Source organism: Muscardinus avellanarius (genome assembly GCF_963383645.1).
Source record: "Muscardinus avellanarius genome assembly, chromosome: 1".
In the NCBI taxonomy this organism is placed as follows: Eukaryota; Metazoa; Chordata; class Mammalia; order Rodentia; family Gliridae; genus Muscardinus; species Muscardinus avellanarius.
Genome location: NC_137786.1, coordinates 100,830,145 through 100,848,235, shown reverse-complemented (window position 1 = coordinate 100,848,235; position 18,091 = coordinate 100,830,145).

The following is an 18,091-nucleotide window of genomic DNA, read 5'->3' as shown; positions in this document are numbered from 1 at the left end:
TCTTTCCTTCTTTCTCTCTTCTTTCTTTCTTTATCCTTTCTTTCTCTCTTTCTTTCTTTCTTTCTTTTTTTCTTTCTGTGGTACTGGGGATGGGTCTTAGAAGCTTTCTACCTCTGGGATACACTCCCAGACCTATTTTATATTTTATTTGGGAGCAGGGTCTCACTAAGTTGCTGAGAGCTTCACTAAGTAGCTGAGGCTGGCTTTGAACCTGTGTGATCCTCCTGTCTCAGCCTCCCAAGTACTGAGATCACAAGCGTGTGTCACCATGCCCAGCTAAGAGTTTCTTTTTGAGGTGATAAAAACGGTCCAAAATTGACAGCTGGTGATGGTTGCACACATTTGTTCATTTTAAACAGGTGGATTGTGTGATATGTAAATTATATCTCAAGAAAGCTGTTGAAACAATAACAATGAAAAGTATATCTGAGGACCTGAAAAATCTACAGTTTTGTTTGAATTTGTGGGCTGTCTGGTCATTGCCAATTTTAATAGTAGGAAGGACTTTTTGTTCTGGTTTCTGTGGCCTCTTAGTACTCTCCCTCAGTCTACAGAAAAACTCAGGGCATTTGAGCCAGCAGCACAAACAAATATGAAAGGGTGCACTGTGTATTTCCATGCTTCCCCTCCCTAACCCAAGTCCCTCCATCTGACATTTGCAGTGTACCTACTATGTAGAAGGCGTTTGAAACCTGAATCTCTTCATTCTCTTCAATATGGTGTGTGTATGTGTGTGTGTGTTTAAGAGAGAGATGTACTGGGGATTGAACCCAGGGACATTCTACCTCTGAGCTATACCACCAGCCTTTTTATTATTTTTATTATTTTTGGTACTGGAAGTTGAACCCACAGGTATTATAACCTTTGAATTATACCCTCAGCCCTATTTTATTTTTATTAATTAATTTATTTTTGTGGTACTGGGAATTGTACCCAGGGGCATTTTACTTCCAAGCTACACCCCACAGCACAATTTTATTTTTTATTTTTTGTTTGAAACAGAGTCTGGCTAGGTTGCTGAGAATCTCACTACTTGAAGAGGATGCCCTCAAACCTGCGATCTCCTATCTCCGCCTCCCAAGTACTGGGATTATAGCCATACTCCATAATGCCTGGCGCTATTCTATTCTATTTTTTATTTTATTTTATAGTACTAGGGATTGAGCCCAGGGGCATTCTAGCTCCAGACTATACCTACAGCCCAATTTTGTATTCTTTATTTTGAAACAGGGTCTCACTAAGTTATGGAGGACCTCACTAAGTAGCTGAGGCTGGCTGTGAACCTGCAATGCTTCCTTTCTAAGCCTCCCAAGTACTGGAATTACAAGTGTAAATCATCATGCCTGGCTTTTTTTTTTTTTTTTTTTTTTTTTTTGGTGGTACTGGGGTTCCTGGAAGCCCTTCTACCTCCGGGATACACTCCCACGGGCTACACTCCCAGACCTATTTTATATTTTTTTATTTGGAAACAGGGTCTCTTAAGCCAGCGGGGCTGGCTCCGAACCAGCGCGATCCTCCTGTCTCCGCCTCCCAAGCGCGGGGATTACAAGCGTGCGCCACCACGCCCGGCTTCATGCCTGGCTTTTTTTTTTTTCTTTTTTCTTTCAGTACTGGGGATGAAACCCAGGGGCATTCTACCTGCAAGCTATATCCCCAGCCCTATTTTTTAAGTCATTTATTTATTTATTTATTTATTTTGCGGTACTGGGGACTGAACCAGGGGCATCCTACCTCCAAGGTATACTTCCAGCTCTATTTTTTATTCTTTGTTTTGAAAAAGGTCGGAGTACCTCACTAAATAGCCGAGGCTGGCTTTGAACCTCTGATCCTCCTAAGTACTAGGATTAGAAGTGTGCACCACCACACCTGGCTCTAGTCTTTTTAGTTTTGAAACAGGGTTTCACTGAGTTGCAAAGAGCCTCACTTAACAGCTGAGGCTGTCCTCAAACTGCGATCCTCCTGTCTCAACCTCCCAAATGCTGGGATTTCAAGCGTGCGCCACCATGCCAGGCCCTAGCTTTTATTTTTATTTTGAAACAAGGTCTTGCTGAGTTGCTGAGGCTGTCTTTGAACCTGTACTCCTCCTCTCCCCCCCTCCCAAGATCTGAGATTGCAGGTGTGTGCTACCATCCTGGCTTCTCTAATGTTGAAAATTAAATTATTACTATTGTGCCCTCTATAAAAACAAATAGCTCCTTAGATAATAGGCACTTTGGTAAAAATATAAAAAATAAAGAATCTCAAGATATGGGCTCTCTCTGTTGAATAAAGGGAGAGATCATGACATTAGCTATGGCGAGGCCACTTCCCAGTCCTCCTTGGAGCTGGCCAAGTTCCAGAACTTTGCTTCCTCCTCACGTGCCTCCCATCACCCTTCACTGGTCGCTAGAGTCAGTGTTAGTCTATTTTCATCCCCCTCATTTTCTCACCACCCCACCCCCACAACGTCCAGATTGGCCCTCCAATACTGGAGCCATTTGCCGGAAATTCATTAAACTGAACACATGGGAAATTATAGAGGAGATTTCACTTGTCACTTAGGCTCAAATATAGAAACTAATTTTAAAAGGACAGTGGCAAGAGGCTATTTTTATCTTGCTTGTTTGTGCTGAGTTTTCTTATCTTGCTGTTTTTCATTCTCTTCCTGGCTACTTGGCTTCTTCCTTGCTTCTTCGTGTGTGTGTGTGTGTGTGTGTGTGTGTGTGTGTGTGTGTAGTACTGGGGATTGAACCACCCAGGGGCATTCTACCTCTGAGCTACACCCCAACCCTTTTATTTATTTATTTATATTTATTTATAATAATAATAATAATAATAGTAATAATTTTTTTTGTGGTACTGGGGTTCCTGGAAGCCCTTCTCCAGGCTACACTCCAAGACCTATTTTCTTTTTTATTTTGGAAATAGGGTCTCTTAAGCCAGTGAGGCTGGCTTCGAACTAGCACAATCCTCCTGTCTCCGCCTCCCAAGCGTGGGATTACAAGCGTGCGCCACCACGCCCAGCTCACCCCAACCCTTTTAAATTTGTATTTTGAAATAGGATCTCCCTAAGTTATGGTGCACTGGCCTCCAACCTGTGATCCTCCAGTCTCAGCTTCCCATGTACTGAGATTACAGACTTGCTTCTTCTTTAAATTAAAGGTTGGCCTATTAAATCTTTGTTGTGCTTATCTTGCTTTTTAGAATCTGTTTATCTGTTTAGAATCACTTATCTTGCTTTTTAGAGTCTGTTTCTGGCTTCATGACTCATTTATTCATTCAATGTATTTTATCTACCAGGCAGCAAGCCAAGTGCTAGACACTAGGATGGATACGGATGGATACGGTGAGGAATAAGACAGACATAGTCCTTACCACGAGGAAGAGTACAGTCTGATTAGAGATGTGGCCCTCAGGAAGGAGCAATTTGCTCCATTCCGATAAAAGCTTAACATCCAATAAATGAGGATGTGGGGGAAAAATAATAAAGAACCTCAGGGGGAAAAAAAAGAACCTTACTGTGTTTATTAGGGAATAAATCTAATATCTCTCAAGGGATGTAAGGAAAACAAAAACCTAGCTTTCTGTGTGATAGACATAAGTTTCCTGGGCAGAGAGAACTTGGTTTTGGGAGTCAGATATCGACCTGATTCTGACTCTGCCACTAATATACTAGCCATAACTTTTTTTTTTTTTTTGTATGAAGAGGGAAGTTTGAACCCAGGGGTATTCTACCATCAAGCTAAACCCTAGCCATTTTTGTTTTTTGTTTCGAAGAGTGTCTGAGAGTCTCACTACATTACTGAGGCTGTTTTTCTTTTTTCTTTCTTTCTTTCTTCCTTTCTTTTTTTTTTTTTTTTTTCGGTACTGGGGATGGAACCCAGGGGCATTCTACTTCTGAGCTACACACCCCAGCCCTATCTTTTATTCTTTATTTGGAAACAGGGTCTCATTAAGTTGCAGAGGGCCTCCCTAAGTAGCTAAGGCTGGCTGTGAACCTACAATCCTCCTGTCTCAGCCTACCAATTATTAGGATTACAAGCATGTGCCACCATGCTTGGCTCTCTGTGACCCCATTTCAAGACACCACGCCTGGCCTTGAGGCTGTTCTTGTATCTGTGATACTACTGTCTCAGTCTCCCAAATACCTGAGATTATAGGCATGTGCCGCTACACCTGGCTAGCGATTTAACTCTTATGTAAGTGATCTCTGGTCTTAAGTTCCCTCACTTATGAAATAGAAATAGTAGCCAAAATGATGGCACACGCTTGTAATCCTAGTACTTGGGAGGCTGAGACAGGAGGATTGCAGGTTCAAGGACAGCCTCAGCAAATAGTGAAACTTCTCATTAACCTAGCAAGACCCTGTTTCAAAATAAAAAATACATAGGCCAGGCATGGTGGCGCAAGCTTGTAATCCAAGCGTTTGAGAGGCAGAGACCAGAGGATCGCAGACAGCCTCAGCTACTTAGCAAGGCCCTTTGCTTAGTGAGACCCTGTTTCCAAAAAAAAAAAAAAAAAAAAAAAAAAGACTAAAAAAATAGAGCAGGGAGTGTAGCTCAGAGGTAGAATGCCCCTGGGTTCCATCCCCAGTACCAAAACAAAACAAAACAAAAACAAAAACAAAAATCATAAAATAGGTTGGGGGGTGGGTGTAGATCAGAGGTAGGAAGCCCCTGGATTCAATCCCCAGGATCAGAAAGAGAAAGAATGAAGAAATAGTAGCCAAATGTGATGAGGCACACCTGTAGCCCCAGGAGGCTAAGACAGAAGGATCACTTGAACTTGGTAGTTAGAGGACAGCCTGAGTAACACAGCTAGGTCCCATCTCTTAAGGAATAATAATCTGTACATTTTAGAGTTGTTATGAGGACTAAATGTGATACCATATATAGTGAGCCAGTCAGGTACTCAACATGTATATTTGTATTTCTGTTACTTTCCTGTCCTACCCTTAAATCCCAGAATTAAAAATAAATAAATAGCCGGGCATGGTGGCACACGCTTGTAATCCCTGTACTTGGGAGGCAGAGACAGGAGGATCACGCAGGTTCGAAGCCAGCCGCTCTGGCTTAAGAGACCCTGTTTCCAAATAAAAATGTAAAAATTGGTCTGGGAGTGTAGCCTGGAGGTAGAAGGGTTTCCAGGAACCCCAGTACCACCAAAAATAAATAAATAAATAAATAAATAAATAAATAAATAAATAAATAAACAAATAAATAGGCTGGGATTGGTGGTGCATGCCTGTAATCCCAGTATTTGGGAGGCTGAGACAGGAGAACAGCAGGTTTAAAGCCAGCCTCAACAATTTATCAGGGCTCTCAGCAACTTAGAAAGACCCTGTTTCCAAATAAAAAATAAAATGGGATTAGGGGTATAGTTTGAATGTAGAATGCCCCTGGGTTCAACTCCAAGTACCACAAAAATAAATAAATAAGTAAATAAAGCTAGGCATGATGGTATATACCTGTAATCCCAGCATTTAAGAAGTTAAGACAGGAGGATCTCAGGCTTGAGGCCAGCCTCAGCATCTTAGTGAGATTAACTCTGTTTCAAAATAAAAAGTAAAAAAGGCTGGAGATGTAGCTCAGAGGCAGAATGCCCCTGGGTTCAATCCTCGATGCCAATAAATAAATAAATAAATAAATAAATAAATAAATAATCCACTTCTAAATTTGACTCCTTTTTATTATAATGTATGTATGTATGATGCTGATTTGATACTGGAGATTGAATACCACTATCCTTTTTTATTATTTATTTTGAAACAGGGTCTCACAAAGTTACCTCACAGTATTTCTGAACCTCAGATTCTCCTGTCTCAGCCTCCCAAGTACTGGAATTACAGGTGTCTGCCACCATGCCCAGCATGACTGGCTTTTTTTTTTTTTTTTTTTTTTTTTTTTTGGTACTGGGGATGGAACCCAGGAGCACTCTACCTCTTAGCTACAGCCGCAGCCCTAATTTTTAATTAATTAATTATTTTATTTTGCTAGTCTGGGGATGGAACCCAGAGGCTTTTGACCTCTGAGCTACATACACCCCCTGCCCAATTTATTATTCTTTATTTTGAAACATGGTCTCACTGAGTTGCGGAGGGCCTCACTAAATAGCTGAGACTGTCCGCAAACTGCCATACTCCTGTCTCAACCTCCCAAATGCTGGGATTACAAGTGTGCGCCACCACGCCTGGCTCCCTGCCCTATTTTCTTTTTCTTTCTTTCTTTCTTTCTTTCTTTCTTTCTTTCTTTCTTTCTTTCTTTCTTTCTTTCCTTCTCTCTCTCTCTCTCTCTCTCTCTCTCTCTCTTTCTTTCTTGGTGGTACTGGGGTTCCTGGAAGCCCTTCTACCTCTGGGCTACACTCCCAGACCTATTTTTACATTTTTATTTGGAAACAGGGTCTCCTAAGCCAGCGCGCGCGGCTGGCTTCGAACCAGCGCGATCCTCCTGTCTCTGCCTCCCAAGCGCAGGGATTACAAGCATGCGCCACCACGCCCGGCCTCTGCCCTATTTTCTATTCTTTATTTTGAAACAGGGTCTCACTGAGTTGCGGAGGGCCTCACTAAGTAGATGAGGCTGTCCACGAACCGCAATCCTCCTGTCTCAGCCTCCCAAATGCTGGGATCACAAGCGTGCGCCACCACCTGTACCATTCTCCTGCATCCTTGGGGAATTTTAGCCTATCTGCTAGAAGTTATTTATTATGTAAACCTGTCTTAAAATATGAAGGCTCTAGGTCCCAACTTTTCCGTGTACTTGCTAATCACTTTTAGTGAGGGAACTCTGCCTCTTCCTCCCTGCCTAAGTGTCTGCACTATACCCAAGCTCTGGAAATTAATACCAAAGCTATTTTCCAATGTATTTAGAAATTAGGCCAGGCGTGGTGGCACACTCTTGTAATCCCAGCATTTGAGAGGCTGAGACAGAAGGATCATGGTTCGCAGCCAGCCTTAGCTACTACTTCCTGAGGCCTTTTGAAACTCAATGAGATCCTGTTTCGAAATAAAGAATAAAAAGTAGGGCTGAGGGTGTAGCTCGGAGGTAGAATGCTCCTGGGTTCCATCCCCAGTACCACACACACACAAAAAAAAAAGATAAAAAAAGAAAGAAATTAGTACCAAAGCCATTTCCCAATACCAGCACAGCAGGCACGGTACATTTGTAATCCCAGTACCTGCAAGGCTGAGACAGAAGGGTTGCAGGTTTGTGGACAGCCTCAGAAACTTAGTGAGACCTTGTGCAATTTAGTGAGACCCTGTTTCAAAATAAGAAATAAAATGGGACTAGGAGTGTAGAACCCGGTGGCCTCTTCATGTCCCATTTAATCTAAAAATCCTTGGGGGAGGCACTGCTGTTCTTCCTTTTCTGTGCCAGGTGTTCTCTGGGGAGCTAGAAGCTGCCATAAGGCTTATTGCTCACAAGGAAAGGAAAAATGGCAGCTGTCATTTCATGCACTTGGTAAGTATATTGAATTAAAAGCTGCTGATCTGGTTTACCTGATTCCTCCTCCTTAGTAAAGAAGAAAACCTTTCAATCTGAGGTTCCTGGAAGTAGTGAAGGAAGCCTGAGCTTCAGGGGTGGAAATCGCCAGGGACAATGCTTGAGGAATGAGCGGGGCTCAGCAGGCAGCTCGGAGCCCAGCATTCCCTCTCCAAGCCCCCACCCCACTCCTAGGAAAACTCAGGGTGCTTTTGCTCTGCAAGGTGTTTGCGAAGGAGGTTGATTTACTTGTCCTATTCTTCCCTCACCACAATTTTTCTTTCTTCTTCCTTTAACTTTTTTTTGGTCTCGGTTTTCTTCTCTGCTCTCCTATTTCTTCTCCCTTTTTTTTTTTTTTTTTTTTTTGGTGGTACTAAGGGTGAAACACAAGAAGAAGAAGAAGAAGAAGAAGAAGAAGAAGAAGAAGGAGGAGGAGGAGGAGGAGGAGGAGGAGGAGGAGGAGGAGGAGGAGGAGGAGGAGGAGGAGGAGAAAAAGAGAAAGAAAGAAAGACTATACTGAAAAAATGACACTAGATGATGTTGAATAAATGCCTGAAGGAGATAAAGGAATGACCCTGCAGAGATTTTTGGGGATGTGTGGGAATGAGAGGGATTCCAAAGGAGATATAAGCAAATTCAAAGGGCCTGAGGCAGGACAGAGCCAGTGTGAGGCTGAGGTAGAGAAGTCAAGGTAAGACTATGTTAGCGGTCTGAGGAGATGGCATTGAAGTGATATAATGCAGATGATATGCCATGATATAATCATACTACCATATGGTAGGTCTATTCTGTTGCTGCAGAACAAATTATCCTGAAGTTTTAAGAATGTAGAACAGCAAATGGTTGGGTATGGTGGCATATACCTGTAATTCCAGTACTTGAGAGTCTGAGATAGAAGGATCACAGGTTCGAGGCCTACTTCAGCAATTTATCAAGACTCTCAACAATTTAGTGAGATCCTTTTTTCAAACTAAAAATTAAAAAGGGAGGGAAGTAGCTGAGCATGGTGGCACACACCTGTAATCTCAGTACTTGGGAGGCTGAAACAGGAAGTTCTCAGGTTCGTGAAGAGCCTCAGGAACTTTGTGAGGCCCTCTACAATTTAGTGAGACCCTGTTAAAAAAAAAAAAAAAAGCCAGGCGTGGTGGCGCACACTTGTAATCCCAATATTTGGGAGGCTGAGACAGGAGGATCATGGTTCAAGGACAGCCTCAGCTACTACTTAGTGAGGTTCTTTGCAACTCAATGAGACCCTGTTTCAAAAAATAAAGAATAAAAAAAATAGGGCTGGGGGTGTAGCTTGGAGGCAGAATGCCCATGGGTTCCACCCCCAGTACCATGATAAAATAAATAAACAAAAGAATAAAATAGTTCTGGAAGCTGGGCATGGTGGTGTACACTTGTAATCCCAGTACTTGGGAGGCTGAGACAGGAGGATCACTGGTTCACAGACAACCTCAGCTACTTAGTGAGGCCCTCTGGAACTTAGTGAGACCCTATTTCAAAATAAAGAATAAAAAATAGGGCTCGGGATGTAGCTCAGAGGTAGACTGTCCCTTGGTTCCATCCCCAGTACCACAATAAATAAATAAATAAATAAATAAATAAATAAATAAATAAATAAAAAATAGAGCTGGGGGTGGCTGTAGCTCTGAGGTAGAATGTGCTCTGGGTTGGTACTTGGTTCTATCCCCAGTATCTCACACACACACACACACACACACACACACACACACACACACACGGGAGGGAGAGCGTAGCTTGGAGGTAAAATGCCCATGGGTTCAATCTTCAGTACAAAAAGAGAGAGAAAAATAACCAATGTCAGCTGAGGTGGTTCAGGGTCACTTGTGAGGTTGCAATCAAGCCATTCACTAGGGCTGCCCGCAGTCGCAGCCGTCTGAAACCCCAGCCAAGGCTGGAAGATCCGCCCAAGATGACTCGTGTGGCTGAAGACAGGACGTCTCCATAGGCTGATCACAGCCTGGCAACTGCACTCACAGTGAGTGACCAGAGACCAAGAAAGAGCCACTAAGAAGGAAGCCAACGTGGTTTTTATAACCTAATCCTGGAAATTACATACAATTCTCTTTCTTTCCCTTCCTTCCTTTCTCCCTCTCTGACCCCCTTTCTTCTTTCTCTCTGTTTTGTATTGGACCCAGGGAGTTATACCTCCAAATTACACCCCAGCCCTTTTTTAAAAAAAATATTTTATTATTTTTTTGTAGTATTTGGGATAGAACCCAGGGAGCATTCTACCTCCCAGCTACATCCCCAACTCTGTTTTATTTTTATTTTGAAACGAGGTCTAAGTTGATGAGAGTTGCTGAGATGGTCTTTAAACCTGTGATTCCTCTCAGCCTCCCAAATACTGGGATTACAAGAATGCATCACCACATCCAGCTTATTTTTTATTTTATTTTAATTAATTAATTAATTTATTTATTATTTTGGTGGTACTGGGGTTCCTGGAAGCCCTTCTACCTCCGGCTACACTCCCACGGGCTACACTCCCAGACCTATTTTTATACTTTTTTTTTTTTTTAATGTGGAAACAGGGTCTCTTAAGCCAGCGCAGCTGGCTTCGAACCTGCGCGATCCTCCTGTCTCTGCCTCCCAAGCGCGGGGATTACAAGCGTGCGCCATCACGTCCGGCATTATTTTTTATTTTGAGACAGGTTCTTGCTAGGTTGCAGAGGGCCTCACTAGGTTGCCGAGGCTGGTGTCAAACCTGTGATCCTCCTGTCTCAGCCCCCAAGTACTGGGATTATAGGCGTATGCCACCAGGCCTGGCTACATAATTATTTCTGCCGGACTCTACTGGCCATTCAGACAAACCCTGGTACCGTATGGAAGGGAGCTACAAATGCATGAATACCAGGAGATTGGACCACTGTGGGTCATCTCTGAGACTGACTGCCACAACTGATTTGTAGAAAACTTTCTCAAACCAACCATTTATTTAACAAGAATCAAAAAATATGTGGCCCTTAAACACTGGAGCTCACAACTGGGAAGAAGTGTAAATAGGGACAGCACAGAGCAGGGAGCTTCAGAGAGCTGCTGAGAGTGTGCTGGCCTTCTGTCCATTGTGCACGAGTATACCTATTTCTCCAAACCCAACTTCCTCTATGCTTGGCCTCATTGTTTCATTCATCCAATTAACTCAATTTGGAATAATCTTAGTTAAACCTGCAAAGAAAAAAATATCACTTTGAGGAGAGCTTCAAAGGCAAGATGGGACTCCTCTGGGTAATTTAACCTTGGGAGGATGCCAAAGTTGTTTTTGTTTTTTTCCGTACAGGGGATTGAACCCAGGGGCGTTCTACCTCTGAGATACACCCCCAGTCCTATTTTTTTTATTTTTAATTTTTGCGGGTCTGGGTATGGAACCCAGGGGTATGTGACCTCCGAGCCACACCCCCATTCTATTTTTTATTCTATATATATATATATATTCTTTATATATATATTCTTTATATATATTCTTTATTATATATTCTTTATATATATTCTTTATTATATATTCTTTATATATATTCTTTATTATATATATATATATATTCTTTATATATAAACAGTGTCTCACTTAGTTGCAAAGGGCCTCACTAAGTAGCTGAGGCTGTCCATGAACTGTGATCCTCCTGTCTCAGCCTCCCGAATGCTGGGATTACAAGCATGCGCCACCACACCCGGCTTATTTTGAAACAAGTTTTCACTAAGTTTTGAAGGACCTCATTAAGTAGCTGACGCTGTGGGTGAACAACAATCCTCCTATCTCAGCCTCCCACATACTGGGATTACAAGCATGCATGACCATGCCCAGCTCACCCCCAGCCATTTTAAATTTTATTTATTTATTTATTTATTATTGGTGATGGGGTTTCTACCTCTGAGACATGTCCCCAGCCCCCTTTTATTGCGGTACTGGGGATGGAACTCAGGGGTATTCTACCACCGAGCTATACCCCTAGCCCATTTTTATTCTTTATTTTGAAACAGGGTCTCACTGAGTTACAAAGGGACTCACTAATTAGCTAAGGCTTTCGACAAACTGTGATCCTCCTGTCTCAGCCTCCCAAATGCTGGGATTACAAGCGTGGGCCAACACACCCAGCTTATATTTTATTTTGAAGCAGGATCTCACTATGTTGCTAAGAGCCTCATTATGTAGCTGAGGTTGGCCCTATTTTATTTTTTATTTTGAAATAGGCTTTAAGTTGCAGAGGATCTCACTAAGTTGCTGAGGCTGGCTGCAAACCTCTAATCCTCCTGTTTTAGCCTCCCAAGTACCGGGATTGCACCACCACGCCCCCTTATTTATTAATTTATTTACTTTGGGTACTGAAGGTTAAACTCAGAGACATTCTACCTCTGAGCTACATTCCAAGCCCTATTTTAGTGGTGGAGATTGAACCCAAGGGTCATTTTATCTCCAAGCTATACCTCTAGCCCTCCGTGTGTGTGTGTGTGTGTGTGTGTATATGTGTGTGTGTGTGTGTGTATGTGTGTGTGTGTTACTAGAGATGTAACTCAGGGGAATTCTTTTTTTTTTTTTTGGTGGTACTGGGGTTCCTGGAAGCCCTTCTACCTCTGGGCTACACTCCCAGACCTATTTTCTGTATTTTTGAAACAGAGTCTCTTAAACCAGCGCGGCTGGCCTCGATCCTCCTGCCTCTGCCTCCCAAGCGCAGGAATTACAAGCGTGCGCCACCACGCCCGGCGTAACTCAGGGGAATTCTGCCTCTGAGCTATACCCCCAGCCCTATTTTTTATTCTTTACTTTGAAACAGGGTCTCACTGAGTTGCAAGGGGCCTTAGTAGCTGAGGATGTCCTTGAACCGGAATCCTCCTGTCTCAGCCTCCCAAATGCTGGGATTACAAGCATGTGCCACCACGTCCGGCTCCAATTTTTTTTCTTTATTTTAAAACAGGGTCTCACTAAGTTGTGGAGGGCCTCACTAAGTAGCTGAGACTGGCTGTGAACCTGTGATCCTCCTTTCTCAGCCTCCCAAATACTGGGATTACAAGCGTCCACCACCATGCCCAGCTGACTCCAAACATTTATGAAGAACAGAGCAGACCCACCTATCCCTCTAGAATCCCAGGCTCCTTCTAGTGAAAGTGAGGCATCCTGCCTAGTCTAATTAGAATGACTGAGAGCAGGGATCAGAGCATTGGCTTTATCCCTGAGGACCAGCATTGGATTCGTCCAGAACAAAGACAAGGTTCTCCTGAGGCCTGAGGAGAACCCCGCTGACTCCCCCATGCCGGGCCTCAGCTCTGCAACCAGAGAGACCCGTTTCCTCAGCTGAGCAGCAGATGGCATCGCAGCCTCAGGAGCGAGCAGCTGAGGCTGCCGGCAAGAACAGGACACTGCAGGGAACTCGGGCGGTCAGCTGGGCATCCGGGGGCTCTGAGGACAGCGCTTCCGCCTCCCCAGCTCTCAGCTCAATGAAGTTTCTGCTCTGTGCTTACACATTGAGATCATCAGCTCAGTACCTTAGAAAGAGGGCCTGAGACCCAAGTCGGGAAACCAATAGTGAACAGAGGGTCTTTTCAATGATTATTTCTAAGCAAGATGAAAATCAATGGCTGCTGTTCCCAGAGATAACGTTTTTCCTTCACTGGCTGTGAGAGGTCTGTGTGGAGTGTATTCTGAGGGGTTGTCAGGTTCCTGACAGATATCTCCCGGGATGGCCAAATAGGGACAGAGCTGACTTAAGGGATCAGTGGGCTTTGGAAAGCATCTCTCTAGATGCCAACAGTTTGAAACTGAATTTTTACTGGGCGTGGTGGCTCACACATGCCTATAATCCCAGTACTTGGGAAACTGAGACAGGAGAATCCCAGGTTCAAAACCAGCCTCAACAACTTAGGCTGTTAGCAACTTAATGAGATCCTGTTTCCAAATAAAAAATAAAAAGGGTCAGGCATGGTGACGCTTGCTTGTAATCCCAGTACTTGGGAGGCTGAGACAGGGGGAGCAGGTTCCTGGACAGCTTCAGCTACTTAGGCCTTCTACAACTCAGTGAGACCCTGTTTCAAAATAAAGAACAAAAAGCCAGACGTGGTGGCGCACGCTTGTAATTCCCGCGCTTGGGAGGCTGAGACTGGAGGATCGCGCATGTTCAAAGCCAGCCTCAGCTGGCTTAAGAGACCCTGTTTCCAAATAAAATATAAAATAGGTCTGGGAGTGTAGCCCGGAGGTAGAAGGCCTCTAAATTCCATCCCCAGTACCACCAAAAATAAAGAAAGAAAGAAAGAAAGAAAGAACAAAAAATATGGCTGAACAAAAAATATCTCAGAGGTAGAATGCTCCTGGATTCAATACCCCGTACCACAAAAATAAAATAAAATAAAATATAAAATAAAATAGCCAGCTGTGCTTGGGAGGCTGAGACAGGAGGATCGCGCGGGTTCGAAGCCAGCCTCAGCTGGCTTAAGAGATCCTGTTTCCAAATAAAATATAAAATAAGTCTGGGAGTATAGCCCGGAGGTAGAAGGTCCCTAGGTTCCATCTCCAGTACCACCCAAAATAAATAAATAAATAAATAAATAAATAAATAAATAAATAAATATAAAAAATAAATAAAAAGGTCCAGTACTTGGGAGGCTGACACAGGCTAAGTTCACAGCCAGCCTCAGCTACTTAGTGAGGCCCTCTACAACTTAGTAAGACCCTGTCTCAAAATCAAAGAGTAAAAGAGGGCTGGGGTATAGCTCAGGGGTAGAATGCCCCTGGGTTCCATCCCCAGTACCACAAAATAAATTAATTAAATAAAATAAAAAGGGCTGGGGTACAGCTGGGAGGTAGAACCCCCTGGGTTCAATTCCCAATACCAAGCAGCAATAGCTGATTTCTTCTCCCCATACACCATGACCTAGATGAGCTATCCCCCAGAGCCGTTGCCTGTCTGTACCTCAGTTCTTTTTTTAAGTACTGAGCTACACCCCCAGCCCTATTTTTATTCTTTATTTTTAAACAGGGTCTCACTAAGTTCCAAAGGGCCTTAGTAAGTAGCTGAGGCTGGCCAAGAACCAATGATCTCCTGACTCAGCCTCCCAAGTACTGGGATTGTAAGCGTGCGCCACCTCGTCTGCCTCTCAGTCTCCTTATGTTTCTGATTCTTCCCTTCTCTTCCCCCTCCCCCTCCTCATTCCAATTTTCTCTTCTCTTTTCCTCTGTCATCTTTACCCCTTTACCTCTTTTCCTCTGTGGGTGTATTTCTTTCCTCTGCTCCAGTACAGGAAAGAAAGACGGCTACCAAACAGCCTCAGCAGAGTGGCCATAGGCACCGACTGGCGACCCCATGGCCTCTCTTTAGGGATTCAGACCCTCTTCGCCTGGCTTCCTCTCTTCCCCATGTCCTTTCTCCCTGCTGTAGCTGGATGGCTAATCCCAAGGGGGTCTGGACAAAGGGAGGTCCTGAGGTCACTGAAAGAATACACTTTCCTTCCACAGAGCCTGTGCTCACGGATTTGTAGCTCAGCATGGGAAAGACCCTAGGAGCTTCCCAATGGGACTAAGATTCATTGGCTCTCATGCTCACTGAACACCCATTTTTTTGCCACTAGAATGTGAGCTCCAGGGTAGGGCCCTGTCTATTTGCTCACTGCTGCATCTAACACATTATTGAACATGATGAGTGGGTGAATGGGAGGATGAATGCTGAGCTAGTGCTCAAACATTAAAAGTGCAAGCAGGGCATGGTGGGGTATGGCTGTAATTCCAGTACTGGGGAGGCTAGGACAGAAAGATTGCAGGTTCAAAGCCAGTCTCAGCAACTTAAAAAAATAAAAAATGAAAGCCAGGTGTGGTGGTGCACACTTATAATCTCAGTACTTGGGAGGCTGAGACCGGAGGATCACACAGGTTCTAAGCCAGCCTCAGCTACTTAGTGAGGCTCTCAGCAACTTAGTGAGACCCTGTTTCCAAATAAAATACAAATAGGTCTGGAGGTTTAGCCTGGATGTAGAAAGCCCCTGGGTTCCACCCCCAGTACCACACACACACACACACGCACACACACACACACACAGAGCAAATAAATAAATACATAAAAATAAAAAAGGGCTGAGGGTGTAGCTTGGAGGTAGAATTCCTCTAGGTTCAACTCCCACCCCTCCATCCCTCCAAAAAAGAAAGAAGTAGGAAGGAATTTAAGAGAGGACAGCTGAGTAGAGGGGAGTGAGTTTCATGTGTTCAGAATTTTTCAGAGGCTTTAATAGCCTATGGAGTAGAATCCTCCATTAGTTTTGGATTGAGTGTGTTCCCCAAGGTTTCTGTGCTAGAAACCATGCAATGCTATTGGGAGACGGGACCTAATAAGGGCCTGACGTCCATCGTGAGTGGATTAACCCCTATTGTGGGAGTGGGCTCTGTAGGACAGCGAGTTCGGCCTCTTCTTGCTCTTTGTCTCCCACTCTCTTACCCGTCCGCCTTTGGCCATAACATGACCCAGCAGGAAGGCCTCCACCAGAAGCCAGTCCCTTGACTTTGGACTTCTCCACCTCCAGAACTGCATGAAGAAAGCCTGTTATTTATTTGTTATTTATGTACTCTAGTGCTGGGGATGGAACTCAGGGGTGCTCTATCACATCCCCAGCCTATTTTTTTTTTCTTTTGAGACAAGGTCTTTCTAAGTTGCCCCGGCTGGCCTTGAACTTGAAATTCTTCTGTCTCATCCTCTCAAGTTATTGAGATCACAGGTGTGCACCACTATGCCTGGCTCTATACACAGGCTCAAGAAAAGAAAAGGAAAATGACACAGTCTTGAGTATTCTTCTTTAGCAATACAAAATGGACTGAGACATAAGCCAAGGCTGGCTCCTGCCTACCTGTCCTGCCTCATCTCCCATTGCACACAGTCTCACTTTGCAGACAAAACACGACACCCCCACTTGTTATTCCCAGAACATAACAGGTTCTACAAGCCTTTGCACAAGCTGTTCTTCTGGAAAGTGGCCCCTCAAACTCATCTTTTTACAGAATACCGGGAAGCCTCCAGAGACCTGGAGCAGGTGTTGAGAAGGGACTCAGTGCATGTATTGCAAGAGGGCCAGGGTGAGCTGGGCGTGGTGGCATACACTTGTAATCCCAGTACTTGGGAGGCCGAGACAAGAGGGTCACAAGTTCAAAGCCAGCCTTGACAACTTAGCGAAGCTCTCAGCAACCAATGAGATCCTGTTTCCAGAAATAAAATCAGGCTGAGGGTGTAGCTTGAAGGTACAATGCCTCTGGGTTTAAGTCCCTAGTGACACACACACAGACAGACAGACACACACACACACGTACACACACACAGACACACAAAGAGGAATGTGTGTACAAGGAGAAGGAGGAGCAGGACTAGTTGATATGGCTCAAATAAATGCATTTGACAGAGAACTTAGCTGAAACAAAAGGTTAATGGTTAATCTTTGGGCATAAGGTTATTTTATTTACTTATTTATTTATTTATATTTATTTTTGCGGTACTGGGGATGGAACTCAGAGGCATTCTACCTCTGGGCTATACTTCCAGCCCCATTTTATAATTTATTTGGAAACAGAGTCTCACTAAGGTGCTGAGAGCTTCACTAAGTAGCTGAGGCTGGCTTTGAACCTGTGCGATCCTCCCATCTCAACCTCCCAAGTGCTGGGATTACAAGCGTGAGCCACCACGCCCGGCTGGGCATAAGGTTAAAACTGGAGAAGGAGAGAAGAAGAAGAAGAAGAAGAAGAAGAAGAAGGAGAAGGAGAAGGAGAAGGAGAAGGAGAAGGAGAAGGAGAAGGAGAAGGAGAAGGAGAAGGAGAAGGAGAAGAAGAAGAAGAAGAAGAAGAAGAAGAAGAAGAAGAAGAAGAGGAGGAGGAGGAGGAGGAGGAGGAGGAGGAGGAGGAGGAGGAGGAGGAAAGGAAGGAAGGAAGGAAGAGAAGAGAAGAGAAGAGAAGAGAAGAGAAGAGAAGAGAAGAGAAGAGAAGAGAAGAGAAGAGGAAAGGCTTAATGAGCTTCAGCATAGCCCTGGTGTTCCACCCCCTCCTCTGTTTTCTCCCTTCTTTCTTCCATCAGGACTCAAGTTCCCTGTGAAGGATTGCTAGCCTGGGAGTGTTGCCCAGGGGCTCACTGTGCTAGTTAGGAGCCTCAACTAAGGCTTCAGGATGCAAAGTTCTGGTCATGTGGAAAGTACCTTAGAAAGACATGTGCAAAGGACTATGGGAGCCTGCAGGAGGATTTGGCTAACTCAGCCCAGGGAAAACCTGTGAGGACTTCATAGAAGAGAGCTGGGCTTTGGCAAAGGAATAGCTTACCAGGTGTGAAAAGATTTTGTGGTGATGATGCTAGTGCATGTTTTCCATTCCTCCTTCTCTCCATTTACAAAATTGAGCTATTTCACTTCTCCCAGCCCATTCTTAAAATTACTGAACATTAGAGAAGAAAGAAATTAGACTGATCTTGTAGGTTATTCCAGTCTCTGAATTTTATTTTTAGCTTATTTTATTTCAGTTTTTATTTATTTTTTTGTGGCACTGGGATGGAACTCAGGGGTATTCTACATCCGAGCTACACCCCCAACCCTATTTTTTAATTCTTTGTTTTGAAACAGGGTCTCACTGAGTTGCAAAGGGCCTCACTAAGTAGCTGAGGCTGTCT